Consider the following 27288-nt stretch of genomic DNA (forward strand, 5'->3'; position numbering starts at 1 on the left):
AAGACAAACACCACCTTAGGGTGAAAGAATAGAAAAAGATATTCCAAGAAAATGGAAACAAGAAACAAGCAGGAGTGGCTATACTGATTTCAGACAAAATAGACTTTAAGCCGAAAGTAATAAAAAGAGATAAAGAAGGCCACTTCATTCTCATCAAAAGAACAATACAATAAGAGGAAATTACAATCATAAACATATGCATCAAATGCGAGGCACCTAACTTTATAAAACAAAATTTACTAGACAATAAAAAAGACATAAATCCCAACACAATAATTGTTGGAGACTTTGACACCCCGCTATCATCAATAGCCAGATCCTCAAAACATAAAATAAACAGAGAAACAATAAAGCTAAATACCATCATAGATCAAATGGACATAACAGACATCTACATAATATTCCACCCTAATTCTACTGAATACATATTCTTCTCAGCAGCTCATGGAATTTTCTTCAAAATAGACCATATATTAAGACATAACGCATGTCTCCACAAATTCAGAAAAAATTGACATAATCCCCTACAGTAAATCTGACATCAATGCATTAAACTAGAAAATAAGAACAGTTACAACAGAAAACACAGCTACTCCTGGAGACTGAACAATTCACTATTGAACAACGAATGGGCTGTGGAAGATATCAGGACAGACATCCATATATTTATCAAACTTAATGACAATAAAAACACAACATACCAAATTTATGGGACACAGTGAAGGCAGTTCTAAGAGAGATGTTTACAGTACTAAATGCCTAAATTACAAAAACAGAAAGATCTAACATAAATAACTTAAGCATATATTTGAAGGTGCTGGAAAGACAAGAACAGTATAAGCCCAAAAGTACCAGATGGAAAGAAATTATCAAGATCAAAGCAGAAATAAATGAATTGGAAATAAAGAGAACAGTTTTAAAATTTGATGAAATTAAAAGCTGGTTCTTTGAAAAAATAAACAAGATTGATAAACCACTGGCCAGACTGAGCAAATGAACAAAAAGAGAAGCCTCAAATCAAAAATGTTAGAAATAAAAATGGAGGCATCACAACTGCCACCAATGAAATTAGAAGAATCATCATGGCATATTACAAAAATCTGTACTCCACAAAATTGGAAAAACTGGAAGAAGTTGTTGAATTCCTTGACTCATATGACCTTTCAAACCCAAATCCAGAATAGATAGACTTGCTAATGAACACATCACTTCAAACAAATTTGAAAAATTTTAAAACTCCCAACAAAAGTCCACTCCTAGACAGATTCACAGCTGAATTCTACCAAACCTTCATTCAAAAACTAAAACCACTTCTGCTCAAATTATCTCACACAATTAAAAAAGAGAAAACATTTCCAAATTCCTTCTATGAATCCAGCATTATTCTAATACCTAAATCAGACAGACACCCAACAAAAATAGAATATTATAGGCTGATATTCCTAATGAATTTAGATATAAAAGTTCTTAATAAAATCCTCTCAAGCCAAATTCAAGAACACATCAAAAGCATCATCTACCTCAATCAAGCAGGTTTCATCCCAGGGATGCAGGGAAGGTTCAACATACAGAAATCAATAAATGTAATTCACCAGATAAATAAACACAAGAAGCACATGATTTCATATTTCAATGATGCAGAAAAGGCCTTTGACAAAATACAACAGCCCTTCATGGTTAAAACACTGGAGAGACTAGGCATTCAGGGAACATACTCAACATAATAAAGGCTATTTATGATTCACCTAAGGCCCAGGTCACATTATGTGGGGGAAAACTTGAAGTGTTCTCATTAAGGTATGGAACAAAACAGGGATCCCAACTCTCACCATCACTTTCAACATAGTGTTTAAAATTTTAACTAGAAAAAAAAACACAATAAAAACAAATAAAAGGTATACAAATTAGCATTGAAGAACTCAACTTATCCCTATTTGCAGATGGCATGATTCTATATATAAGTGACCCAAAAGACTCCAGCAAAAGCCTTCTAAAGGTAATAAACTCTTTCAGTAAAGTGACATGACACAAAATCAATACACAATATTCAGTAGCCTTCCTATAAGCCAAAGACAAACAAACAGAGGAAAAGATAAGTGATGCTTTAACTTTTCAATAGCCACAAAAAAAAAAAATACCTTGGAATATTACTAACCAAGGAAGTGAAAGGCCTATACAAAGAAAACTTAAAATCTCTGAAGAAAGAAATGAGGAGGATAAGAGAAGCTAAAAAGACCTCTCATGCTCATGGATTGGAAGAATTAATATTGTGAAAATGGCCATCCTACCAAAAGCATTATAAAGACTCAATTCAGGGCTGGAGAGATGGCTTAGCGGTTAAGACTCAATTCAATTCCAATAAAAATGCCAGCAATGCTCTTCACAGAGATAGAAAAAATAGTCTCAAAATTCATATGAAAGAACAGAAGGCCTCAAATAGCCAAAAATACTTTCAGCATAAGAAATATGCCTAAAGATATCACTGTACCTGACTTCAAGATGTACTAAAATATCATAGTAGGGCTAGAGAGATGGCTTCACAGTTAAGGCACATGCCTGTGAAACCTAAGGACCCAGGTTCGATTCTCCAGTTCCAACATAAGCCAAATGCATATGGTGGCACATGCATTTGGAGTTCATTTGCAGTGGCTAGATGCCCTGGCATGCCCATTCTCACTCTCTCTCTCTTTCTAATAATAATAAAAAAAAATCATAGTAACTAAAATAGCATGGTACTAGAACAAAAACAGACACACAGATCAATGGACTAGAATAGAAGACCCATCTCTAAATCCAAGCAACTACAGCTACCTCATCTTTGGCCAAACATACACACTGCAGAAAAGACAGTATACTCAACAAATGGTGCTGGAGGAATTGGATAACCACATGTAGAAGAATTACATTAGATCCACTTCTCTCACCCTGCACAAGTCAACTATAAATGGATTAAGGACATCAATATAAGACCTGAAACTAAAACTACATATATATATCCAGAAGAAAAAATAGAGCAAACACTTGATGATATAGGCATAGTGGAAGACTTCCTGACTAAGATACCAGTAGCACAAGAAATTAGATCAACACTCAACCACTGTGACCTCATAAAACTTACAAGCTGCTGTACCAACAAGCAAACCATAAGCAGAGTCAATAGACCCCCTACAGAATGGGAGAAAATTTTCACCAGCTATACTTCTGACAAAGATCTGATATCTAGAATCTACAAAGAACTCAAAAAACTAAACAATAAAAAAATCAAACAACCCAATCAAAAAATAGGGTACAGAGAATTCTCAAATGAAGAAGTGCAAATGACCATTACATACTTTAAGATGTTCAACATCTTAATCATCAGAAAAATGAAAATTAAAAACAACTCTGCAATTTCATCTCATTCCAGTCAGAATGGCATACATCAAAAAGTCAAATGGTAACAAATGCTTGCAAAGCTATAGAGAAGGAGAAACTCTTACTCACTGCTAGTGGGAATACAAACTGTTACAACCACTATGGAAATAAGGTTGAAGACTCCTGAAAAAACATGAGAGTATACCTACCATTTGACCTAGCTGTACCATTCCTGAACATAGACCCTAAGAAATCTACTCTTTACTACAGAGATATTTGTTCAACCATGTTCGTTACAGCTTTATTCCCAAAAGCTAGGAACTAGAATCAACCCAGATGCCCATCAACTGATGAATGAATAACAAAGATGTGGCACATATACACAGTGGAATACTACACGGTGGTAAGGAACACTGACATAATAAAATTTGAAAGAAAATAGAGTTTGGAAACAATCACTCTAAACAAGGTCACATAGACACAGAAAGACAAACACCACATGTACTCTCTTATATGAGTTTCCTAACTGGGATTAAGTGCAGATGAGCTCAAGTGGATGTTAACACCAGGAATATGGGCATAAAACTACAGTGATACAAGGAAATAAAAGAAAAGGTGTGGGAAGAGAGGAGGAGATCCCCAACAGGTCGGGGGACAGTAGGAATGTTGGCTGTGGGAAGGAATTGGAGGGGTAGAGGTGAGTAGGGTGGGCAAAGAATTACACAACAATTAACACAGCATTAAAAACCAGTTCTTTGAAAATCCTCACTCTGGGTAGCATTTGAGAAGATATAACCACCAATAAAGGGGTAGGGGGGACAGTCTGAACAGAAGGTGGGAAAAACTTAACCTTACAACCCACAGACTCTGGCTGGTAAATCCAAGGCCCAGAATTGGGATACGGCCCCTAAAAGTGAGCTGTTGGCTAGGGCAACCCATGAGGTCTCCAAAATAATGTAGGCCATTACCAAAACAATTGAGCTAAAAGGTAAGACCCTATTGCTGAAGACACCACAGGCTTTGTTCACACAACATCAGAATATCAGTTAGTACCAAAAGGGAAACTAGCTCCCTCATGGCTAGCCCTTTGTAGCAAAGAGCTTCAGGTCACTGAGATGAACATCCAGACCAGACAGAGTTATAGAGAAAAGGATTTATTGAAACTTACAGATCCAGGGGAAGTTTCATAATGGCACAGGTCTCTTTCACAGGTCCAACCAGAGAGAGAGAGAGAGAGAGAGAGAGAGAGGCCACAAGCCAAATCCCATAGCACATTTCAGGAACTCCAGGCGCTTTGCATATCTTTACATTGGAATTTCAAATCCACCACCACACCTTAGGGTCCTAGCAACACCTCCACCAGCCAGATGGCTACAGATCTAAATTACAAACTGTAATAAAACACTGAATATATTGCGGGCCATCTATTCAAACTACCACATCCTCATAGTGCTGGAGAGTCCTACTGGAGCTGTCTGGGGACAACAGTCACCAACAGAAAGAATAACCAGGGTACCCTGCAGACTATGAAATCAACCAGCCAAACAAGATGTACACACTTGTGCAATAGTGACATGTAGCTTCTACAGGTTACCAACTGTTCTCTGAGTGGACACGAGGCCCACTCAGTGGGAGGGAACTCATCTGGCACTGGAAACCAAGTGTGAGTCCTAGAGTCAAGAAAGAGTGGTCTGGCACACCAAAATTCTCCTAAAAACTTTGTAAACACCCTTTAACCCAAATTGCTCTTACACTTCGTTGGAGGAACTGTTTTACTTTACAGATGGTAGAGAATATAAGAGAGAGCCTAAATCTACCAATAAGACAAGAAGATAGCTGACTGCCCACCATGAGACTTTCTACCTCTTCCCCTTCTGCCAGTGCCCAGAAGAAAGTATAGAGGGAGTGACATCATGAATACTGCTCTTACTGCTAGCCTGACAACCAGCCCCACGGTGATAGTGAAAAGTAGTTAAAATAATTAATGTCTACACAAACAGAAATTCAGAGGCTACAGAGAACTCAAGACTAAAACATACTGTCAACAGGCCTGTCATGGCTCAGGAAATTTTGTGAACAAGGAGGTAAAAAGATTATAATGCCATAGAGTTGGGTAGGAATACCCTGAGGAATGGTTTCCCACCACCCCATAGAAACTGACTGAGGTCTTCATGACAACACAGTGACTCTACCAGAACCCCACTGAGGAGGGCCCCCAGGGTAACAGGAGTTGGAAAGAGGAGACAAGAGTGTATAACTTGTCATAATACATATAAAATGAAATTTTAAAAAAGAAAGTACTATGTTACATGACATGCCTCCTGATAGATATTCTCACAGCTTTCAGTTACTAAAACTAACAAAATAAAATCTGTCCATTGGCTCAGTGTACAAAGAGACTGACAATCAAACCTGAGTACCTGACTTCCATCTTTACCAGACCCATGGAAAAATCCAGAAGTTGAAGTAAACTTCTATAATCCCAGCACCCTGGCAGCAAGATGGGAAGCAGAGACAGGAGGATTACCCAAAAGCTTGTGGATAGCACAGCAAACAACTGCAGAGCAGACCCAGAGAGAGAAGACTTGCTTCAGATGAGGTGGAAAGTCTATCTGGAAGTCTTTCTTGACCTCTGCACACACACACTGCAAGCATCTGCACTCACACACATATACACGAACACACATTCATACACACAGTATATACATATACTTTAATGGGCTAGGGAGATGGCTTAGTGGTTAAGGCACTTGCCTGCAAAGCCAAAGGACCCAGGTTCAATTCCCCAGTACCCACATAAAAACCAGGTACACAAGGTAGTGCATTTGTCTGGAGTTCATTTGCAGTATCTAGAAACCCTAGTGTGCCCATTCTCTCCCTCCCTCTCTCACTCTCTTTCTCTCTCTCCCTCCCTTCCTCCCTCCCTCCCTCCCTCCCTCCCTTCCTCCTCCTCCTCCTCCTCCTCCTCCTTCTCCTCCTCCTCCTCCTTCTTCTTCCTCTCTCTCTCTCTCTCTCTCTCTCTCTCAAACGAATAAACAAAATTATTTTAAAATAGTCTTTAAAATAGGGTTTGCATTAAAAAATATCTCCCAGAATTCCTCAAGACAACTATAGTTTTTTTAAACTATTTTCTATACTCAGGCTTCTCTCTGCTACCCCACATGGGTGTTTGCTTAGGGCATTTCCAGGTGCCCAGACCCAAACAAGTCCCAGTCTGCCTGTGGCTTTACCCGACTGTGGTCTTTGTCACCACTCAGTTCCTTGGCCCTGGCATTCTCGTCCACTAACATCACTTCCTTTTACTTGTCTGAGGTACTTTTTCAGTTTCCAGTGGACTCTACTCTCCTGGAACCTGAAATCTGGGGCCATAAATTGCATACCTGCAGGGGCCAAGCAGGTACCTGAAGTGATAGGAGGAAGGACACCTGGCCACTGTGACAAGCTGGAGCACAAACCCAGGAAAAAGGATGCTCCAAAACACTGCTGTTCCTTACCCATGGGCCACATCACCCAATCTCTGAACATCTACAAATCGTGTTTTCAAGGGAGCTTTCATAACGTTGTGCTTACAAGTATTATCTTTCATGTTTGAATATTGTAAGGCAAATCAAAGAATTGCAGGGCCCGGATACAATCTCTGAGCTTCCATACTATCACCCCCATGTGCCTCCTCATCCTGCCTTGTCTCCTTGCTCCTCTCCCTGAATGACTTCATCAAACACCACCTCAGGACACAGCCCAGATGTATAACCCCTGGCCTGAGCTCCCTCCCATTCTATAACCCTACCACTGCCTGCTGGACATGTTCATATGAATGTCTGAATGGGACTTTGAAATAAACACAACCAAGTATCCCTTTATCCTCTACTTTCACCACACCTGAGTTTCAGGCTAGATTCCCAGAGATTGTCCCAGACCCCTGGCTGGCTGGCACCCCAGGATGGCAAATCCACATTCCCAAAATCTCTTGCTTCTCTTCCTTTCTGTGTCCCTCCTATCTCTTCTTTCCTTAAGATACTCAGGATCTTTCCACTGGTTGACAAAGTACATTCCTACTGTCTCTCTTGACAAATGTCGCTTCTATCAAGACACTTTCCATGCACTTCCCTCCTCCCACCACTCACCCCCACACACCTAATGCTTTATAAGCTCCTCTCTTTCATGTTTGCAGAACCCCATTTCTCAGCAATAGCCCCAACACATAGTGATTTCAGTGTCTGATTCACAACAGACAAGAGGGAGATGTCTGATAGAAAGATATTCCACTTAGAAAAACAAGGACTGTCCTGGTGAAAGTGCAGTGTGGTAGAAAGAGCTACCTCCCACACCAGACTGCCTTTCCTGGGGCTGCTCCAGGACACTATGACGAGAAGCCCTAACTAGCTTTGTCCACTTTCTGTGGCTAACAGAGCACATGAGACTAGGTAGCTTGAAAAGGACAGAGGTTTCTTTCGTTCACAGTTCTTGATGCTAGGAAGTCCAAGAGCACAGTGTGGTGTATGAAGAGGTCCTTCTTGCTTCATGATAACATAGCAAGAGTATCACATGGCGAGAGCATGTATAGTGGCTAAGAGCTTTCTCCTGTCTCATAAATCCACTCATGTCATTGTGGGGTGTTCATCCACAATGACCTCACTTAAGCGTAATAACTTTCCAAAGGCCCCACCTGCAAATCTCATCAACTTAGGAATTTTAGTCATATCTCTCACCCTCTTCATATCATCACAAAGACAATCAAATTTCAAGACATGAACTGTGGGAAAGCACAAGCACACCATCATATAAGCCCTTGTTTCTCTGCACCCAATCTGAGCCTTGACATGTTATGGCATTTCCAAAGGGTTTCAGAAAAAATGTTTATTACCACTAAAAAAAAGAAAAGAAAGAAAGGAAAGAAAAACCAGAGTGCTTTTGCCAAACCATAAATCCTTAGAATATTTACAGCAAAATTCTCAGAGGGCCAAGTGTCTTTTACTGTAGCAAGTTGCCACGGTGACTACTTCATGCACTGAAAAACAAGTTTTACTTAACTTCTTAAAAGATATAATAAAATAAATACCATGGCTTATATAGCATCCACTCCATTATGTGGAAGGTAGAGGAAAATATGTGTTTATGTTTCCAAACATCCACACCCAAGTCCTGGAAACCATCCTGGAAAGACTTAAAGTGCTGTGTTCAGAACTGTCTGCTATGACTATCTCTACATTTTGTGGATATAAAAAATAATATAAAACAATGAGATCCACAGGCAATGCAAGTCAAAAATCTGTTCAAATTAACTTACTAAAATTAATTCTTGGGCTGAAGAGATGGCTCTATGGATAAAACCCTCACTACTCAAATATGAATACCTAAGTTCAATTCTCAGATTCCAAGTAAAAGGCTGGAAAGTGTAAAAGGGAGATGTGAGATAGGAGGCAGAAACACCAGGATTTCCTGTAAGCTCTCAGAAAGCACAACACAAAGAAGAGCAAAGCAAGATTCAAGGAAAGAAACCCTGCCTCAAATGACGTGGGACAGCCCCAAAAGTTGTCCAATAACCTCCATATGCATGTAATACACACACACACACAAAAAAAAAAAATAAGTTAATTAATTAACTCTTAAAGTTCCTCTTTATCCAACCCATTTCCCAAATACACCAACCTATTCCTGGGCTTCCCAGTTCTTTATGAGGAAGAATGAGGCAGATTGGAGCTGGAAGGAAGAAACAGAGATCCTCTGAGGAGCACCGATCCTCTCCCCAGCCAGCATTAGTGGTAGAAGGCCTTGTTTCTAAAATTAGCCTAGCCATCGTCCTTGGGCAGGAGCAGGCTCTCCTCCCACCACCCTGCAAGAAAGTCTTCACCACATAGTAAATAGACTCACACAGTGAAGAAGCAAACCCCAGGAGCCCTGCAGTAAAACATGGCTTTCTTTACCTGTCCGCACAAAGACTCATTGTGTGAGTTTCTGACTCACACTGACTTGGGTAGTGTCTTAAAATTGCCCCATAGAATAGTGCACACAGTGTTGGTTAAATACATTTGGACCAAATACTATATGGGCTGGAAAGATGGCTTGGTGGTTGAGGCGTTTATCTGTGAAGCCTAAGGATCCAGGTTCAATCCCCCAGTATGCATGTAAAGCCAGATTCATATGGTGGTGCTTGTTTCTGGAGTTTGTTTGTAACAGCTAGAGGCCCTGGCATACGCATTCTTTCTCTCTCATCAATAAATAAAAATAAAATATTTTACAAACAAAAAAGCACTATGGTATTCGTTGAAGTTGTCTTTTTGTGTCAAATCAGCTAAGCAGTCAAAAACAATGAGAACTGTCTCCTTAAGGATATATGGGTTTGCAGAGCAAGTATGTGGCCCTGTTCTACAGAGAAAACATTCCCTCCTTTCTATACCACACCATATCCAGGTCTGAAAAATGAAAACCATGTCATTGACTACTTGTTATGATTGACACCTGCTTGCAAGGACAGTCAAGCCTAGCCCCAGTGTCTAAAGCACCTGCATGGGAACTGTTCTTAGCTGTTCCCACAAAAGACTATTGAAAGGTTATAAAACCATGATGTGCTCCAGAGATCTTAATGCTATTAGTGCAGGGGGGCTGTATAACGGAACTGCATCCCATGCTTTTCATTTCAAATCCCATGGGAAATATACTAGCTGAGGGTATTGGCTATGAAACTAGATAAGAGGTCAGGAGAGGGGAAGAAAAGGTGTTAACAAAAAGGAGAAGGGTAAAATGAGACATGTAACATGAAAGTGGAGCAGAGACTACAAGAGAGTGGTCACAAGGACGAATGGGAAGAAAATGGGAGAAGAAACAAACAAATATTGAAAGAAAAAACATAAGGAAATCTATTCTTTGGATGCTAATTTTAAAAAAGTACTAAGCTGGGAGTTGTAGCACACAACTTAATCCCAGCACTCACGATGCAGAGGTAAGAGGATCACTGTGAACTGAAGGCCAGCTTGGGACTACAGAGTGAGTTCCAGGTCAGTCCAAATTAGAGTGAGATCCTACCTCAAAAAAAAAGTATATAAATAAGAGATATGAGCTGACAAGGCAACATGTGCAACTCTTTCTAAAATTTAAGTCTATAGGAGCTGTGAGAAAACTCAGTGATAAGCCAAAAAGATGAACACCCTGACATTCACACCCTAATTAGCACAGACATCTGAAAACCTATGTAAAGGGCAAAGTTCTTGAGCATGGTAATGAACGTTCACGAGATGCCTATTTTATCATCTCAAGATAGTTAGCATCCCCTGAAAAATATGAGGAGATGATAGGATATTGGCACCGTTTTACATTTTGATAAAGACATAAGGACAGATAGAAAGGTCAACAGATGGGCAACAGATATGGACAGATAAATATGTAAGTAGGTAAGGTAGCTAGATACATAGATGATAGAAAGATACATAGATGATAGAAAGATACATAGATGATAGAAAGATACATACATACACAATACATATATACATATATAAATACATAGTAGGTCAAAGATAGATGCTTAAATACATATATACATATATAGAAGATACATAAACAGAAGATATATAGATGATAGAAGATAGTAAAAAGAAAGAAAGAAGATGGATGGATGGATGGATAGATAGATAGACAGACAGACAGACAGACAGATAGATGACAGACAATGTCACACACAGAACTTACCCTTGACACTTTTATCCCAAAGGATATAAGCTTTACCAAGGCTCAACCCTGAAACATAACTGTCAAGCTGATAATTAGCCAAGAAAAATCTAATTACCAAGGATATGAAAGTTGAATATTGTAACTGTAAATAGGCTAGAGGAGCTCCCCTACTACAAATCCATCAGTTTATTCCCCTTCTCTCTGGATAAGTTAAAAGACCTTGAACTTGGTATAAAAGACTGAGCATTATCTTGCCTCCGCTCTCCTCTCAAATCTCCTCCCAAACATCCCATACTGTTCCCCAGTCTTCTCCCAATGCTCAAGGGTCATTCCTGCCTTGGACTGCTCAACCTAGAATTCTTCTTCCCCCAGTCTTCCCTTAACAAACTCCTGTCTATCCTTCAAAATAAATGCCTCTTCCTCAGTAGTCTCATAAATTCTCCACACTTTGAAAACCGGGATTATAAAACCCACAAGAAAACCACTGCCTGGTATGTATGATTTATTGACCTCAACAATAAGAATGCAAGAACACCCTTGCCAGAAACCTAGCATCCACTCAATCCAAATTTACAAACCACAGCCTTTAACCACGAAGTCTCCCATGTATTTAGCCAATATACTTTTTACCTCAAGTAAATGGGAGTGAATGCTTTTATGTTCACCTGGGCACATTAATCGGGGCTTAGGGAAGACAAACCCATCCATAGGAGAAACAGACTATATATATATATACATATATATATATAAAATATCTCCAAACCCCTAAATCTAATCTTCTGCCATTCTTATATCTGAACACCATATTTGCCAAAGTTTAAGTCATCATGACTAAAAGAAGTCTTCTTGACACAGTTAATGATATATCTGGTCTTTGGGGTCACTCTCAAGTCTATGGCCCTATTTCATTCTCATTCCGAGAACTATAAATGGGTCATTGAGAGCTCTCTCTTTAAGGCCCATCAGGATAATGGCAACATGTATTATTGACCTTTCAGTCAGCATACTGTACTGAACAGGGTGCAATGGCTAGCTTTATGTGTCAGCATGGCTGGGTGACTGGATGCCCAGATGTTCAGTCAAACATTATTTTTAGTATTTCTTATGGGAGTTTGTGAGATGCACACTCACACTGGTAGATTCTGGATAAAACAAATTACCATCCATCATGTGAGTCAGACTCATCAAATCAGCTTAGTGTCTGTCTCACACAGCATGAGCACACACACACACACACACACACACACACACACACACACACATCTTCTCCATGCCATATCTGTTTCCTTTACCACAGTATACCCAGTTCATGGCATAGTGCACATCACCAGATAAGTAGTAAAATACTTGTGGAATGAATGGTTATAAGAAAAGAAAATAGCTAACTGTGTAAGTTAATTCCTTGATGAACTTTAGTGGGTACTCTGTTAACAGTTAAGCAGGGTATTCATCCATTTGGAAAGTCACCGAGCCCACTAAAGCCAGCTGCTATAAACACCACTGTTTAATTGTAGTATTGTTGGCTGAAAGCAAGCAGATCATAAGCCTTTATCATTCAACACTTGTGCATTTAAAGACAATATTTATGTAATATCTTCTCCAAGATAATCATGGTGTAAGGCTCTGCAGGAATACAAAGAAAATAAGACCCTAAAACCCCTTGCCAACAAAGAAAAATATTGCAATCCAGTCTATTCACTATTTGTAGGTTACTAAAGACAGTCTGCTTTAGAGTGGGTGTGTGCACATGTGAATGCATGTGCACATATGTGGATTTGTGTGTGCATGCCTGTGGAGGTCATAGAACAGCATCAGATGTCATTCCTCAGTCAGTTGTCAACTACTGAAACAGGGTCACTCATTGGCTTGGAGGCTACAATGTCTGGCCAGCAAATACCAGGGGTCTGTCCCCTGCCAGCCTAGCGCTGTGATTAGAGGCACATGACACCACTTCTTTGTGAGAGTACTGGGGATGAAACGCGAGTCCTCATGCTTGCACCACTTCTCAGAGTGTGGCAGCAGATCCGTGAAAAAGTAAAACATTGAAAAAAAAACACTACATCTTCCTCCTTTCTTCTATTTATTTCCCTTCCAATACCCCCACTCAGCACCAAGCTGGCCACATGCAAAAATGAAAGAATGCAGCTCAGTTGGTAGATGGCTTATCTATCATGCACAAAGCCCTAAGTGGAATAACCCACACCTGCAGCCCCTATACTTAGGACTGAGAGGCAGGAGAATCATAAGTTCAAGGTCATTCGCAGTTACATAGTAAGTTGAAGGCTAACCTGGGATTTAAGAACCTCAAAATAAAAAGCCAACTTCAGGATAAAAGTAAACTCCGCCACTTCCACAACCTTTCCACATGTCTCTGCCATCCTGTTCTATCCTGAAGACCAGAAAGAACAGTGGCAGACAGATATGTTGGACGTGTCAGAAGAAAGCTGACTATGTCTAAGTGCAAGATTGCCTTATTTTCCTCATCCTACCACCTCTACCCTCTTGAGGCTTATCATCTTCAAGCTGCCAAAAGGACTGCAATTACATAACCCTGTGCAAGCTCCCACAGATGATAGTTTATGGGAATGTGACTGTGAGAGGTCACTAGGATTTTAACCAGTAGTTACATACTGACATCTGTATGACATATTTATCACGAGTCTCTGATTCCACGTACACTCAGTACCTAGGGTCCTGATCACAAGGTGCCCACACCATAAACACTGTGGGTTAGTTACTGGTTAACTTATTCAATGAGTTTGACTCAGGGCCAAAGTATTCTGTAATACTGCTGGGTTTCTCATATCCATAAACACGTTGTCTAGAATCAACCATGTTTGCCTAGCTAGTGATCTTCAGCCTTTCCACCTTCCTTTCTAACCAGCTAGGCAGAATTCCACTGGGAAGCAGACTACTTTGGCAAAGGCAAAAAGAAAAATTGTGCATACATATGTGTGTGTGTGTGCATAGTGTGTGTGTGCATAAGACTGCAGAGATATCTGTATGACTCAACATGATTGTGGAGGCCTGAGGACAACCTCCAATGTTGGTCCTCACATTCCACTTTGCTTGAGACAGCCTCTTGTTGCTTGCTGGGCCCAGGGATTCTCTTGTCTCTGCTTCCCATCTCACAATAGAAGGGATGGGATTGCAGATGCATGTTACTGTGCCTGGGATTTGAACTGAGATCTTCATACCTGTGTAGCAAACTATCTCCGCAGGCAAGAACAATTTACAAACATAGTCTTCAAGGTTCTTTTTCAGGCTGAAGCACAGAACCTAAAAGTCAGTTGATTACCAAACGTCACCTCTACCAGTCACTGTTCAATAATAACTCAGTCTTAAGATTCTACTGAGCACGGCAGCGTTGTAGCAGAAGGAGTAAACAAGGAGTTCTGAGCCTCACAGCAGTTCTGCATTCAGGTTAAAGGGGATAGATTCTTGGCTTTACATTTTCCTAGCTAGGTAGCCAGGCACAAGTTATTCAATTTGTCTCATTCTCCTCATGCAAAACAGGGTAATAATTTAAACCCCCCTCCTATGGTAATCATCAGGATGAAATGAGTTAATACATATAAAGCTTTCAGCTTTTAGTGCTTAGTGAAAGGTAACAATAAATATTAACAATCTAGATCTTTGTAGCTAAACAAGAAACAACCTATGTCAAGATATTATAAAGAAGCAGAAATTTCAGGGCATGGTGACACACCTCTAATCCCACCTCTAAGTCGACAGAGGTAGGATGATGGCTATGGGTTTGAGGCTAGCCTGGGTCTACAGAGAGAGATCCAAGACAGCCTGGGCTAGAATGAGACCTTACCTAAGAAAAGAAGAAGAAGAAGAAGAAGAGGAGGAGGAGGAGGGGGGAGCAGCAGCAGCAGCAGCAGTAGCAGCAGCAGCAACAGAAATCATGGTCATGGTTGGAGCTCAAGTCCCCAGGTCCTGGCCTGTACTTGTGACTGTTGTTTCCTTGTGAATATTTTACACAAGTGACACTCTGAGGAGTCACCATGCTGACACTTGTGAAGCAAGAGCAATAAACACCCCCACCTTCTTCCCTGCCCGCACCTACCCTGAATAGCTATCCTTCACAACTAGAGAAACCTAGGGCCACCCTATCTGGCTGGCCTCTATCCGACTCAGGGTGTGTCTAGGAGGCCCCATCCACTTCTGTTTCCCACATCAATGTCTTCATGAAGAATGCAAGCCTCACTTCTTCATGTAAGATTAGAGAAAATCGCCAGGAAAGTATCTAGCAGAGAATCTGGCATGTAGTATGCAGCCAATCAATGTTACCTATTTAAAAGGAAAGAGAAGGAAACCCACCCACGTCACCTACTTTCTCAAAGATGACACACATGCCAACCACACATGCCGTCCACAGCAGACTGGAGTCTGTGGATGAGGACTGGAATGCCATACCTCCTTTGTGAAGGATTCCAATGAGGAAAGGATTCACCAGACAAGGGGGCACTGGGGTCCCCACCTACCCCTTCCCAAGATGAGGAACAAATGGACCTTAGTTAGGGCTGTGCTGGTGAACCCAAGCTTCAGCAGCCTGGATTTTTAATATTTTAACATTCCTTAACAAATCTAGGACACCTTCCCCCACTCGGCTTATTCTCTTGTGGTGGCTCCCGCAAGATCCCACCCGTCTTGGTCTTCACAACAGCTTTGGACTAAGGAGATCTTCAACACTTTGCTCCCACCATCTACTCTCTGGCCCAACACTGACAGTTTCTAGTTCCCAAGTGATAAACTTCATCCAACAGGAGAGGGAAGGACCCTGGTGCAGAAACAAGCGCAAGACCAGCCTGCGTACACGGTTCCACTCTCTGGCCCTGGTAGTGCTCCAAGCTCAGATGGACCGTGTCCTCAAGGAATTCACCACCCAGGTAAAGGGTCCATACACCGAATCAAGGCTAGTTTCTAGCAAGCCCAGGGGGGTGGTGCTCAGGAAAATGCGGACTTCCTGTTTACCTGGGCTGGTTATTTGCAAATACCCAGCCTAGGGTTAAGCAAATCACTTAAGCAAATGTATGCAAAGGGACTAGACGACTTCTTGTCTGGTTTTCCTCCTCACCTACCTCAAAGTCTTCAAAGAGCAAAGTAGAAGATTCAAACCAACAATGATGCAGACACCATACCAAGGCCCCTGGGGTCACCCTGGCAGGTGGAGGAAGTTCTTAGCAGTCCTTTACCACTCAAATTAAGCTATAGCCCGGGTTTCCCTAGCCACCCGGGTGTGAGGAGGGGATGAAAGGGCATTCCTTTCCCAAATCGGACAAGAAGAGATGGAGGGAACGCAAGGGTGCACACACTCTGCAATGCGAAAGACGCCCAGCCCCAGCCGGGCTCACTGCGGCCCCAGGCCGCCGGTCAGGCTAGTTCCAGGCGCCTCCTGAGGTTAGACAGCCATCAGGAAAGGAGCTGGAAATAATTCCTGCCCCCTAGGACCCTCACTCGCGTCACTAAGGCTGGTCCACACGCAAGATGCGCGGGCTGCTCCGCGCTGGCCCTGCATACTCCAAGACCCCCTCGGCGGAGCGAGCTAGCGGTCCCTGGGCGCTGCGCGGCCGCGGGACAAGGGCCCGGCTCTGTGCGCTCCGCCCCGCAACTGTGGCGGGCCACCTTAACCCGCTGCCGGGGCAAAGGGGAGGGGAAGAAGGCGGAGCCGACGGCCCGGGAAACCCTTGCATTTGCCAGGATAGCGCCTCCTCTAGAGAAAGGGAAGGAAGGACTTCCAGGCTTCTGAAACGCCCCGGGGGATGCCCCTACGCGAAGTGCCGCCTTTCCCCGGCTCCTCCGTTCTCCTGCTTCAGGTCCTTCTTCAACCTCACCTCCAGCCCAGAAAGCTGATCCTGGATCTCTTCCCCCTGGCGTTCAAAAAGACTGACACTCCGGGCGGCCCGCAGCTGGTGCAACAGGCAGAGTCTCGGGGCTCCAGCGACAGCGAGCTTCAGGAGATTCACGGATGAAGGACGCCACGAGCCGCGCGTCCTGCGAGATGCAAAGTCCCTGGCGAGCCCAGACCTGTGCACCTGTGACCTGAACCTCGGAGGACGGGAAGAGCAAAAGGTGGGGGAAGGTGCAATAAAGTTGAGGGGTCGCACGGAGAAGTCTCCGGAGCGCGCTGGGATGGGGGGACGCAAGCAGGTACCTGCGGGAGTCTGAGTCCCAGAGCCTCTGCCTCGCTCTTCTGCGACGCCCGCCGCCCGCGCTGCAGGAATCCAGCCGCGCTGCGCCGCTCAGCTCCGCTCCGCGCCCGCCGCCGCCGCCGCAGCGGCCCGGAGAGCTGGATGGCCCGCGCGGGTCGGTCCACGCTCGGGTCCCGCGGGGCAGGAGCTCGGAGCCCGAGAGAGACGGGCGCGGCCGGGCGGGGCCGGGTGCTCAGTCACCGCCCCACGGATCTCGGCTCCGCCCGCTGCCGGGTGTCCTGCTCTTTCCGAGGGCTCCCTTGACCCAGGCGCTGCCCTTCGGTGCGGAAGGCTGTGAACTGCCAGGGTCACACCGCGAGACCAGCACACGGATGGTCGGACCCAGACACATCCGTGCAGGAGGGTGTCACCGCCCAGGCCCAAGTGCAGAGTCACCCCTGGATCAGCCGGCCTGGTGCCCCTGGGATCAATAGCGCGCCCCGCGCCTCCCACCTGCGCGCCGCCAGCTGGAGAGCATCCTGGAGGGGCTGGAGAAAGGGGACCACCCCAAGCAGTTCCGGTGAAACGCCTCTGCCAAGTCGCGGCTCGAGCAACACTTTGCAAATTTGCTGGGTATTTTGTTGGGATGTCACGAGCCTCCTCCCCCCCCCCCCAACTTGTTTTAAAACAAAGTTCAAAGCAGGAGAGAGCCCAAGTTCTGCCAATGTTTACCACCATCCGCTGTCTGAAGATCCACGCACAGTGAGGAACAAAATAGGCTGTTCAGTTCCTCGACTTACCAAGTCAGAAGAGATGGCTGGACATATGCTGCAAGCAGATGCACTTCATATGGATAAGCCGAAGAAATAGAGTCCCGGTTCCGAAGGATGAATGATCTTGGGAGCTGGAGTCACTGGGAGATGGCTACAACCCAGGTAATAACAAGCTAGAGCATCAGCGAGGGCACGCACCATGTGGGTCCAGAAGGCATGCCTGGGCTCTCTGCACTGAGCCAAAACACAGCCAACCGCCCGGAAGAGAAATGGGAAGCTTGGGGACCCACCCCCGCGCTCCCCCTCCCGCCCCCATACTGCAGATTTTTAAGTTGTGCAGACATGCAATTATTCCTCAAAGCCAGCTGCTCCGATTTGTAGGCTCAGTGTTCCCTGGGTTCCCACACGACAACGCAGCTCTGCCAGCTGCTCACAGCCCAGCGCCCCCAACCCAGCACCTGCTGACCACCACCTACCAAGTGCCTAGCAAGATACTTACTTGTTTCGGTCCAAAAGCGACTGTAGAAATGGTGGATGCTTCCTGACCTCATGGAAATACCTTATGATGTTTGTGGATTTTCTAGTTGTTCGTTGGTCAATCAAAACCGGGGTTGGGGAGTTCAAGGGCAAGAGCACTGGGCTTCAAAGAGAAGGTGAAACCTCTATCTTAAAGAGGAGTTTGGCTCAGGGGATAGTCGCAACCAAAGTATAAGGTGGTCTTCCCATGGAGGCCTGGAGATCACTGGCTTGTGGCTTTTCCATATGTCTCACAGAAAGCAAGGCAGGGATGCAGGAAGCTGCAGAGCCAGTTCGAGATGCTCTGTCCCTAATATCTTGATTCGTTGGTTCCCCCAAGCTTGTCCCCTATTCCAAAGAAGAAAGACACAAAGCATTTGTTTACAAGTGATCATAGAAGATGATTTTCATATATAATTCATCATCCTTAACCGGAAATCTAAATGTATTCTTAAAAAGTGTTTACATATCAGCATCTTAGAAGAATGACACCAGACTTCTCCCAGCAGTTAGCTACTTAAGCACTTCAAAACACGAAGTGTATAAAGTCAGCATTGCCTGAGAAGGATGTCTGTTCAGAAGGCATCTGCAGTGCAGAATGGACAGTGAGTGAGTCGTGCTGGTGGGATCTGGATGGCACATGAGCAGGCTGAGGGCACACAGAGGCGGCCTGGAAGGGACCCTATGGGAGCCAGGCACAGAAAAGGTGAGCCTTGCTGTGAGGATGCCAGAGCAAGGGCATGCAGAAGGACATATATCTGAGTGGTCAGGTCTGTCATGTTCATTGTCCCAATAAGAAAAATTTCTCCCTCACCAGGTGACCAAATAAGGCACATGAAATAATGAACAAACAGCACATCTGACCCTAAAACTTTATCTCTGAGCATTGACCACAGCTGGACACACACACACACACACACACATACAGTGTGTGTGTTCCTCTCTCTCTCCACCCCTCAATCTCTGTCACTTAGGGCACCCACTTCATGCCCCATCAGAGTGAATTCATACTGAGTATGACATCCTTTCCCCTCTTAACTAGTCAGGCCAGTAGAAGAGCGTATGGATGAGCTGTGCATTGGGCTGCAAGGGATGAATCATCAGCCAGCACGGTGTTCACTCCTCCTTGATTCCCAGAATCGATGGAAACATCTCAAGCCAATCTGGGATGCCTTTCCCTTCTCTGCACAGGATTCTTGACCTCTAGTCTCCCTTCCTCTCTCCTCCTTCTCTTCCTTTTCTCTCTACTCTTCCTTGTCTCCTCTCTTCCATTTACCATGTACTCTCTTTTTTTCCCTCTGCCCACCCAAACCTGTCCTTGACCTTTCATTATCTCTAAAGTCCAAGGGACAGAAAACCCCTGAAGGTAAGGAAGTACTGATGTGTATGTTAGACTGGGACAGCTCTACAGGTGAGAATGAAGATATTGTCCCAGAGCATGGAAAGTGAGGGAGTATTGATCACAACAGTCAACGTTTGTTGAGTTCGTGCCTCTTGGACTCTACTCTACACACAAGGTTGAATGTCACTACAGCCAATATAAGGGCATAAAACATTTGCAATTCACCAAGCCCACTTGGTTTTTTCGGATATATGGTGCCTCTCTTTGCTCCACTGACAATTTACTGGACTCAGGACTCATAGGGAAGTCACCTCTTTCCCATCTCCTGTTATGAAACTCCTCTACACTGCCTCTATCCCTTGGGCTTCCCCCTTGTACACCCCCAAATTCATGGGCTTTTAACAGTTTGTCTTCCACTAGTCAGCAAGTTCCTGTAATCTGCATTTCAGGGATCTTCTGCCAAGTCTGTTTGTGGCTGAATGACTGAAGGCTCTGGTACGGGGCCTGTGAGTTCCATCTGCTCTTGTAGATACTTTCATCTTTTATTTCTGTACTGCCATTTGCCAGGTAGAAAGAAAACATATGAACCCCCACATTTCTCATGTTGCTTGGTTGCTGGGAAGTTCATGGCTAAATTTATATAAATTAAATTTAGTTCATCATTAGCTAACGTGTCCTTATTGCATATTACTTCAACAATGATCAAGCTGCTTTCATGAAACTTGGAATGCTTACTTATTGTCCTAAAGTGTTACTTTGTCTGTTGACAAATAAAGCTTTATGGTCTTAAAAGTCCAAATACTTGCATTCCAATTCACTTCTGCCTAGATGAACTTGGCAGTGTTTCCTCCCTGGCTAGCTATTTGGATTTGAACCATATCATATTTATGGCCTGTACCAGCTCTAAAAGCTATATATTTCTATAGCCAAAAGTATGCAGCTTATAATTTTTTAAAGGAAGAATCCTGTGACAGAATATGACTGAAGTCTTCAAACACAAGGAAATACTCTCCTCATATACTTGGAAATGCCCACTCCAAGGACCAAGAGAGCCACTCAAGGTGAGTCCTATAGAATACCTGTGCCTGCTTAGAAGGCCTTGAACAAGAACACTCCACTACCTTATGTGTATTATAGCCAAGAAAAGTCTCCATGTGATAAGTCAGGCATGAAAGTACCCTAAGGGATGGCCTTGCATATGGCTGAGAACCAGACATTTCAAGCTTTTCACACCTTTCCCTCTGCTTTATTAATCCCTATCTTATCTCTCCCCTTGTCTATCTCCTAACATCAAATCTGACAGAACTGATCCATCTTTCAACCATGCTCACTCCATACTGTGGGAACCTTGGCCTTTCATTTGTGCTATTCCTTGATGCTTCCCTTCTGTGCCTAACAACTGCCTGCTTCCCCTCTTAAGTTAGGTTCAATGTCACCCATTCTGGAAGACTTCCTCTCACTCAGTGTTATGGTTTCAATATGAAATGTCCCTCACAGTTTCGTGTGTTAAATGTGTGATCCCAACTTCCTGGTGAATGTAATTGAAACTTACAGTGAAGATCAGCATTAAGGAAATAGGTCCCAGGGATTGTGCCTTGGAATGTTATACCTGGCCCCAAATAATTCTCTCTCTTCCTCTCCCTCTCCCCCTCCCTCCCTCCCTCCCTCTCTCTCTTCTTTCTATTTCTTCCTTCTCACCTTCCTATTTGCTATGAAGTGAGTAGCCTGTTCTTCTAAACACTCCCAGTGCCATGCTACTTTGCCTCACCACAAGCTCAGAAACAGTGGAGCAAAACCCTATGGACTGAAGCCCTAAAACTGTGAGCTAAATAAGTCACTAACCCTTAAGTTGCTTATGTCTATTATTTTGTCCCAGGAGTAGGGACATGGCTGTGACTAAATTTTGCCATGCAATTCTTGGACTTTGTTTGGGGAGGGAAAATTTGGAAGAATTTGGAGGCTAAAAGAAAAAGAAAAAACATACCCTAGGCAACTGGACATGTCCAACCTGCAGCTCCCAAGCCACTTGCATCCCAGGATAGCTATGAAATGGTCAGCCTCCACTCAAAGAAGGTTTGAGGGATGAAAGAGAAAACTCATGTGACCCAATATATTTATAGATGGCATCATGTCACAGTGTCACAGCATAGTCACCCCTGCTGTAAGCAAAGCACAATGTACATTCTAGTGGGGACTCAGCAGACTGGAATGCTGGTACCCATGGGGACAGTACAGGTGGTGCTGTTGAGACTTCAGACAGAAATGAGGACTTTGGGAGTTAGATTACAGGATGTTTGTGTTACATACATCTTAGCAAATAACTTGGATATATTTTGTCCATATGTTGAAACTTGTGGGTTAGGGTTATTTTAAAGTTGATGGACTAATGAATCTAATGGAGGAAATTTCAAGTACAGTATTTAGATAAGGTTATTGATAATTTTACTCAGACTTACAATAAGAATTGGGAAAGAAAAGCATAGGAAAAAAAAAACTTGGGAAGCTTGCAATTTGATCAAAAAACTTGTGTAAAGTTAAGAGTGAGGAAGGTATGGATTCTAACCATATTAAAAGGAAGCCTAGAGTCTGGCTCAGTGGTTAAAGGTGCTGTCTGCAAAGCCCACAAATCCTAGTTCAATTCTCTAGTGCTCATGTAAAGACAGAAACAAAACAGTAGTGCCTGCATCTGGCATTCATTTGCAGAGCAAGAGATCATAGAGCATACACATACAAAAAATAAAATTTAATTTTATAAAAAATTTTAAGCCAGGCATGGTGACTTATGTCTTTAATTCCAGCACTTAGGAGGCAGAGGATCACCATGAGTTCAAGGCCACCCTGAGACTACATAGTGAATTCCAGGTCAGCTTAAGCTAAAGTGAGACCCTGCCTCAGAAAACCAAACATAAAAAAAAAAAAATAGTTTTGTGTGGGGAGCTGTGGAAATGGTTCAGTAGTTAAAGGTGCTTACTTGAAAAGGCTGCAGCCCAGGTTCAATTCCCCAGATCCCACATAAAACCTGGCACATGTACCTGGAGTTCATTGGTAGCAGCAGCAAGAGGCTCTGGTCTCTCTCCCTCTCCCCCTTTCTTTCTCTCTCTTTCTCTCCCTCTTTTGTACATATACACACAAAGAAATAAAAGTGTTTTAAAAATTTTTGTTTAAAAAAGAGCTAAATTCTTTAAAAAAAAAAAACAAATATTTTGTACTGGGGTAATAAGAAAGATACTTTGAGAACCTCTCACAGTTAGCCATACTCCATCCAAAACAGGTTCAATGATATGAAAGAGATTACTCATTTGAAAGACTTCTTGGGAAGAAAATGCCTTTGGTCACAATCCTCACATGTTCCTAGGAACTTGTTTCCCCAATATACATTTTTCATGATGGCCATGTGTCTATGGGGCCAGGGGACAAATGTGGTCATTTGGGAGGGAGAACCTTGCTGGAGGAAGTATGTCCTGGGGTCGGGTATGTGGTATTATAGCCAGCTTCCACTTGCTGCTGTTTTCCATCTGCCTTGGCAAGGAGGTGATGACCAGCCTCTGCCTCACCATGCTTTCCCTTATGGTAAATCAAAATAAGCGCTTTCCTTCCATCAGCTGCTCCTGGCAGCAGACCTCATCATCATTCATGTGACACTGGTTTTTGCAGACACTCAGAATGCCAAGATTAGGGAGGTCATATTACTATCCATCTAAAATTAAAGGTAAAATTAGGAATATAGACACTGTGTGGCAGTGGGGCCTCTGAGAGGGCAATATATGAAGCTGTGTGGATGAGACCTAAGCTGCAGTGAATTGTGGCATACTGGAGATGCCAAGGAAAGTCACGGGTAACAAATAGAGACAACCCACTAGAAAGACCAGGTAGACTATAGCCAGCAAGGACATAGAGGGGAGTGTCACAAACTCATTGGAGCTCACATCATAACATTATATGTTCTTGATGTTAGACAAGGAGCTACAGAATTTAGTTCCTTGCTGGATTTTAGTCTCATATTGGTCTGATCTCTCCTTGCTATTCTCCTATCCACCCAAAATGAGAACATTTACTGCATGCATTGTATTCTAGAAGACAACTTTATTTTTTATTTTATAGGAACTCACAGCTAAGAGTTTACCTGAGAAAAGAGTGTGGGCTTGGGTTTTTGAATGATATTGGAACTGTTAAGACTTAGGAGACTCTGGGAAATGGGTTAAGTATATTTTGCATGATGAAATGGCCAAGAGTCGTTGGGGCCAAAAACATAATGTTATGGTTTGAATATGAAATAACTCCCATAGGCTCATATTTTGACACTTCATCTCCAGTTTGTGGTGTTATTTTAGCAGATGATGAAAAAATAAGTCACTGTGGGCATGGCTTTAAAGGCTTTACCTAGTCCCAGAAATAATCCTCCTCCTCCTTCTTTTTCTTCTTCTTCTCCTCCTCTATCTTCTTATTATTATCCTCTCCCTCTCTCTCCCCCCCCCCCCCCCTCTCTCTCTCTCTCTCCCCCCCCTCTCTTCTCCTCCTCTCTCCTCTCCTCTCTGCTCCTCTCTTCTCTTTCCTTCCTGTCCTCCATGAAATGGTGTGGTACTTTGGTACTTTGAATATGTATGGCCCCATATAGTGAGATGTTTTATTAAAGTTGAGCTTACAACTTGAGTCCCTAGTAGGCAGATCCCTGCTGTAGGGGTATGTCACTGTGGAGTGGATCTGAGTCCAGCCCTACTAGGTGTGAAAAGAGCAGTTTGAGCTTTGAGGTTCTGTGTAGTGGGGAGGGGTGCTGGCTGTTGGTGGTGTCTCTGCTTGGATTAATGAAAGTGAGTCAGCTTCATCTGCCATTCATTGATAGTGTTCCCCTGGAATTTGTAAGCCTAAAACAAATCCTTTCCTCCCATAAGCTGTTTCTGGTCAGGTATTTGCCCAGCAACAAGGAACTGACTGCAACAGATGAACATCCTGCCCCTCCATATGCTCCTGTAGCCATGATATTCTGCATTACCATGGGCCTAGAATCGATGTGGACAATGACTATAGACTGAAGTCTCTGAAACCATGAGCTAAGATAAGTCTTTCTCCCCTTAAGGTATTTTGTCACAACAGTGAGAAAAGTAACTGTGGTGGTTTGAATGTGAATTCATGTCCTCCATAGACTCAGGTGTTTTATTAAGCTTGTAATTTGGATCTCCATCTACCTGGCTAGAGGTGTCACTGGTGATGGATCCTGAGGTCCAACCCAAAAATGTGTGTTGGGGCAGATCTGATTTCAGCCCAAATATGTGAAGAGAGCAATCTGATTTGTGGGGTGGGGGGGGGAGGGGATCTGCTTGCTGCTGGTATTTGTTGCTTTTTGACATTTACTAGCTGTTTTGGTTATTTCTCTTTGCTTGGATCTGTGAAAGGAAGCCAGCTTCTTCTGCCATTGATGGTAGTTCTCCTGGGTCTGTAAGTTTGAAATAAATCCCTTCCTGTCTGGTTGGATATTTGTCCCAGCAACCTGGAAGTGACTACAACAATAATAATCAACTCATCAACAAAAGATAGCTGCTTCCTCTACTGACTCTTCTCGTACCTTCTACAAAACCCATCACAGTTATTCTCCTATACTATTCTGAGTTTCTTTTTTTTTTAACTTCCCTTCAAATTTTTTATTTATTTATTTGAGAAAGTGAAAGAGGGAGGGAGAAAGAAAAGGAGACAGAAAGAATGAGCATGCCATGGCCTCCTGTCACTGCAAACAAACTCCAGAAGCATGTACCACTTTGTGCATCAATCTCTACATGGGCACTGGAGAATTGAACCCAGGCTGTCAGGATTTGTAAGAAGCACTATTTTGAGTTTCTCAATTGGAGTCTCCTGAATAAAATTGCAAAGTTTCTTGAAAGAAGATTGTGTCACTCTTCTAAATATCTTCAAAATCTCTTAAAGATGCTCAGCAGAGACTTTAATAATGAAAAGATGGGTCATTAGATGTATGAATGGGTGAGTTTATGGGTAGGTAGGTAACAGATGGATGGATGTTTCTGAGACTGCATAGGAGGATGCAGAAGATTATACCAAAGAATACCAAAGGCTGGAGATGTTATATTGTTCATTTTTCCCAAAGAGAAGTTCTACACATTTTTAGTAGTCCTTTATCTGTGGGCTGAAACTTAGAGCCTAGTTTTTATTTCAAACTAGATAAGTTAAAAGACTAACATATCATAAAGCATTTTCTGCTTTCTCAGTATCTCCAATTGTTTCCCAAATGACCAACTCTTTCCAGATTGTCTGGAAATAGTCCAGCTTTAGGGCTGGAGGCATGGCTTATCAGTTAAGGCATTTGTCTGCAAAGCCAAAGGACCCAGGTTTGATACCTCAGGACCCACATTAGCCAGATGCACAAGGGAGCAAATGTGTTTGAACTTTGCAGTGGCTGGAGGCCCTGGCATTCTCTCTCTCTCTCTCTCTCTCTCTCTCTCTCTCTCTCTCTCTCTCTGTCTTCCACCCTCTTTCTCTGTCAAATAAATTTTAAAAAATTTATTTATTTATTTATTTATTTATTTGAGAGCGACAGACATAGAGAGAAAGACAGATAGAGGGACAGAGAGAGAATGGGCATGCCAGGGCTTCCAGCCACTGCAAATGAACTCCAGATGCGTGCGCCCCTTGTGCATCTGGCTAACGTGGGACCTGGGGAACCGAGCCTCGAACCAGGGTCCTTAGGTTTCACAGGCAAGCGCTTAGCCACTAAGCCATCTCTCCAGCCCATAAAAGATATTTTTTAAAAAAGAAATAGTCTAGCTTTAAAACTGAAAGTGCAGAATCCCAGGAAATACTATCAGTTCAGGGCAAAGCAGGGCAGTTGGCCATTCCCCTAGTTATATTGCTTCTGAATATAAAATCAATATGTCCTAGCCAACAGCAAGCTATGTGCAGGCATATGACTAAGGTTTTGGTACTAGGACATCAGAGGAGGTGGCACATTCAGCCTCTGGAAAGCATCCTCAAAGGAAGCAGGGAGCATTTCCTCTGTCTTAATGCTCACTTGAGTACAGAAAAGGCAGCTGGACCTGGACTAGATATCTGAACAGTCATCTTAAACATGGACTTCCTCTACTTATAGGAGGGAAATAAATTTTTATCTTATTTAATCTGTCATTATTTGATGGTCTTTCTCTTATGGCTGAACCCCATCTTAAAGGAAAGAGTTCCTATTTGCTGGGGTGTGGAGCTATGAACATCACATTCAAACTTGTGTGCTGGCTCATGACACTACCTCCTTCTCATGATCCCTCACCCCTTCAATTCCCAAATGCCCTATGTGAGGGACCTCATGGTGCAATGATAGCATGGTAATGTGTTTGACCCCAAAATGCCCTTGTTGCTAAAGTTAATGCCTCTAGGGCAGAGTTCTCCTTCAGCCCTGTCTGCAAGAACTGGTAAAGTCACTCTCCTGCAACACTAGGAGTCACAGCCTTATATGAGTTTTGTAAACCTTGGCAGAATTTGAGGGTAACACATCTTTAGAAGC

General features: G+C 43.2%; 1 protein-coding gene across 3 annotated transcripts in view; it reads right to left on the reverse strand.

Moving 5' to 3' along the window:
• Window positions 1-17229, reverse strand: part of Kcns3 (potassium voltage-gated channel modifier subfamily S member 3) — a 51143-nt gene extending 33914 nt beyond the window's left edge. Inside the window, exon 1 of one of the 3 annotated variants that reach the window (XM_045149893.1) lies at window positions 17180-17229. The gene's annotated coding sequence lies outside the window, so the exon portion shown is untranslated. Of the gene's footprint in view, window positions 1-9003; window positions 9037-16859; window positions 17057-17179 lie in introns of those variants that run through there. The other 2 variants (XM_045149892.1, XM_004663782.2) reach the window with 2 other exon arrangements.
• Between the last annotated feature and the right edge of the window lie 10059 nt (window positions 17230-27288).

Source organism: Jaculus jaculus, chromosome 5, assembly GCF_020740685.1.
Source record: "Jaculus jaculus isolate mJacJac1 chromosome 5, mJacJac1.mat.Y.cur, whole genome shotgun sequence".
Classification (NCBI taxonomy): Eukaryota; Metazoa; Chordata; class Mammalia; order Rodentia; family Dipodidae; genus Jaculus; species Jaculus jaculus.